Consider the following 4,025-nt stretch of genomic DNA (forward strand, 5'->3'; position numbering starts at 1 on the left):
TTATCAATGGGCTGTTTGGATTTAAAAATGTGCTACCTCGAAGCAAATATTTGCTTAGAAAACTGTGGGCGCCCCAAGTGACCGGCAGTGTGCAACATTACTTCTATTGCGATGTTTGCGGCAGAGTTTTGCACGGTGGAAATAGCACAGCCGACGAAATGCAGTGTCATATGTGTCAAAGAAGCCAGAGGACATCCCAGTTAAAGGAGCGAGGTTGTTTTTTTTTTCAATAATGAGCCTAAAACAGCAGCTCCTCTTAAAGATCGAAACATGCAAAGATCTGCTATTCCGGCAAATAAAGATGTTTGAACAAACCTCTGGTGACGAAATTCAGGACATCACTAGTGGAGCCATCTACCGAAACCTCCGGCGTCAGGGACACATCACTTCTGGAGACTTAACCGTTACCTTCAATACTGATGGAAGCCCAGTTTATAAGTCTTCAAAAACGTCTGCATGGCCACAAATTATAATCAATGAACTGCCTTCAAAACTTCGCCAGAAAGCTCCAGTACTTGCTGGACTTTGGTTTGGCCCAGAGCACCCGAACATGGATGTCTTTATTGAGAAATTTGTGGAAGTGATAGAGGCCATCGGGACACTTGTGTAGACATGTAGGCAGGAAACGATAAGGTCAACTATTCATGTCATTTGCTGCTCCCTTGATGTCCCTGCTCGTGCATCAGTCACCAACCAAACTCAGTTCAATGGAAGGTTTGGGTGCCCATGGTGTGAAACATGTGGAGAAATTGTTCAAGGTACTAGCCTCCTCTTTTTTATGAAATCTTTCTTGCATGATACCTCACATTATTGTCACATTATTCTCAGTCCAGCTGTTTATGAATCGATGGAGGCATATGCAAAGATGCATATGTCACTGTGAAACCTAACTTGAGCTTAACACATCAAGGTTTCACTTAGATTCTCTGAAAATAAAGTTATTTGTTTGGAAGAAGTTATCTTGGGAATTAAAAATAACCTTGGAATGCATGCACACAATAAACTATTTACATCTGCTTTGTCAATGCTGTAACACACAAGTAACAAATTATTAAAAATGCATTGTTTCTAGTGAGTGATTACCATATAGTACAACAGTTGCAGGAAGTGCCAACATTCATGATGTGCATTTTATTTTAATCTTCACAAATTTTTTTTTACCCTAGAAGCAAGGAACAATAATTTCAGAGATATCATTACTGAGTGCGCGGTAGAAGTAGGTGGTAGGATTGTTTGAGAGGATACCGGTAAGCTGTCTAAGGAGACGAAAGATTTGATTAAGAAACGCCAGAGTATGAAAGCTTCCAATCCAACAGACCGGATCGAATTGGCCGAGATACCAAAGCTAATCAATAAGCGCAAGGTGGCCGATATAAGGAAGTATAACATGGAGAAAATTGAACATGCTGTAAAGAACGGGGGAAGCCTTAAAGCGGTAAAGAAGAAATTGGGCAAAGGCAAAAACCAGATGTATGCGATAAGGGACAAGGCGGGCAACGTCATCACGAATATGGATAAGATAGTCAAAGTAGCCGAGGAGTTCTATACAGATCTCTACAGTAGCCAAAGCAGTCAGGACCGTAATGAGATTGGCGGTAGGGAAAAAGTCAGACGTTCCACCAGTGACGAAGGACGAGGTCAAGAAAGCACTAGAAACTATGAAAAGGGGGAAATCAGCTGGAGAGGATCAGATAACTACAGATTTGCTGAAGGAGGGGGGGGGGGGGGGATATCGTGCTAGAAAACTGGCCGCTCTGTATACGCAGTGCCTGGTGTCATCAACGGTATCGGAACCATGGAAGAATGCAAACATTATCCTCATTCATAAGAAATGGGACTCTAAGGACCTTAAACATTACAGACCAATCAGCTTACTAGCTGTAACGTATTAGGTATTTACTAAGGTAATTGCTAATAGAATCAGGACAACCTTAGACTTCAATCAAGCAAAGGATCAAGCAGGGTTTCGAAAACGATACTCTACTATCGATCATATCCATGCCATCTATCAGGTGATAGAAAAATGCTCGGAATATAACCAGCCCTTATACATAGCATTCATTGATTACGAAAGAGCATTTGACTCAGTTGAAACCTCGGCGGTGATGAAGGCATTGCGAAATCAGGGGTAGACTAGCCGTATGTGAAAGTGCTGGAAGATATATATAGTGGCTGCCCAGCAACCGTAGTTCTTCATAAAGGAAGTAACAAAATTCCCATAAAGAAAGGTGTTAGGCAAGAAGGCACAATCTCCCCAGTACTATTCACAGCTTCCTTAGAAGAAGTATTGAGAGACTTGGAATGGGAGCAGTTAGGGATAAGGATAGATGGAGAATACCTCAGTATTCTGCGATTTGCTGATGGCATTGCCTTGCTAAGCAACTCGGGAGATGAACTGCAAATAATGATTGATGACCTAAGCAGGAAAAGTAGAAAGGTAGACTTGAAAATCAATATGCAGAAGACTAAGGTAATGTTCAACAGCCTCGTGAAGGAACAGCAGTTTACATTAGGTAGCGAAGTACTGGAAGTAGTAGGTGAATATGTCTACTTAGACTGACCATGAAAAGGAAATAAGAGAATAAGATTGGGATGGAGCGCATTTGGCAAGCACTCGCAGATTATGACTAGCAGCTTACCGGTATCGCTAATGATAAAAGTATATAACAGGTGCATCTTACCTGTACTCACCTATGGCGCTGAAACGTGGAGGCTAATCAAGAGAGTTCTACTTAAGTTGAGTACAACCCGAAGGGCTATGGAACGAAAAATGGTAGGGGTAACATTAAGAGATAGGAAGCGGGCCGAGTGGGTCAGAAAAATACCTCAAGTTACCGACATTCTAGTGGAAATTAAGAAGATATGGACATGGGCAGGACATGTAGTGCGAAGAGAGGATAACCGATGGTCGCTTAGGGTAACAAACTGGATTCCAAGGGAAGGAAAGCGTAGCAGGGGGCGGCAAAAAGTTAGGTGGGCGGATGAGATTAACAAGTTTGCAGTGGTATAACTCACGCCAAGAGGTGGTAGCACTCCTAGTTAAGCCTGTACGCACGCCACTTATTCCAGTTTCCTTTTATGGCCGTCCTGGTTCCGCATCTCCTAATCTTGGATGAGTTTGTTTTCTGCGTTCTACCTACCCGGGTATCCCTATTCTAGTCGGTGGAGACTTCAACGGCGCACACACCTCGTGGGGTTACCTATCGGATTCTCCCAAGGGTGCACACATCCAGGGCAGCTTTTCAGATAATTCTTTTCATCTTTTAAACCACCCGCACACATATACCCGTCCACGAGGTGGGCCTTATTCACCTGATTTGACTTATTGGTTAGGCCCTAGGAGCCCTCGTTGGGCTGTTGAACCAGATACCTGGGGTAGTGATACAGTCCTATCTTTAGCTCTCACACTCCTTCGCGCATACGTAAAATACGCCGTAGCGTACGAATAACATCATGGGACTCTGTACGCGCAGACAATCGCTTATCTGATTTCACCCCATCATCAGCATTGTCTACTCTCTCTGCTGTTTTTGCGTCCCACACGATTACCACCACTGTAAATGAAGACGAGCCAAACCCGGACATCCACCTCCTGAATCTTTGGGCTCTGCGTCGCCAGGCGGATCATTATGCTGCTCGTAACCCCGATGACAAATCGGCTATCAACGCTCTTCACCGGACTACCGCACGTGCGAGGCGGTATAAAAAGCGTCTAGGACGGCAACGTTGGGCTTCATGGTGTGAGCGCCTGTCCTCCAAGCCGGGTAATCGACAACCAATCGACATACCGAGTGTTTCACGCCATGGAGCGCTCTTCTCAAGTTTCTGATTACACAGAGAGCATTCGCCTTGCGATGAATGTGGATGAGGACACATTTGTAAAACAGGCGGCCAGACAGTTTTTTCCACACTATGATTCCACCTCGACTTCTCCACCTTGCTTACCGGTTACCGAACTCCCCGATTAGATTACTTCAGACCTAACCATGGCAGAGCTGCTGGCCTCCATTGAATGCCGCAAATCT

Source organism: Amblyomma maculatum, chromosome 11 (assembly GCF_055883805.1).
Source record: "Amblyomma maculatum isolate TAMU_Amacu chromosome 11, ASM5588380v1, whole genome shotgun sequence".
Classification (NCBI taxonomy): domain Eukaryota; kingdom Metazoa; phylum Arthropoda; class Arachnida; order Ixodida; family Ixodidae; genus Amblyomma; species Amblyomma maculatum.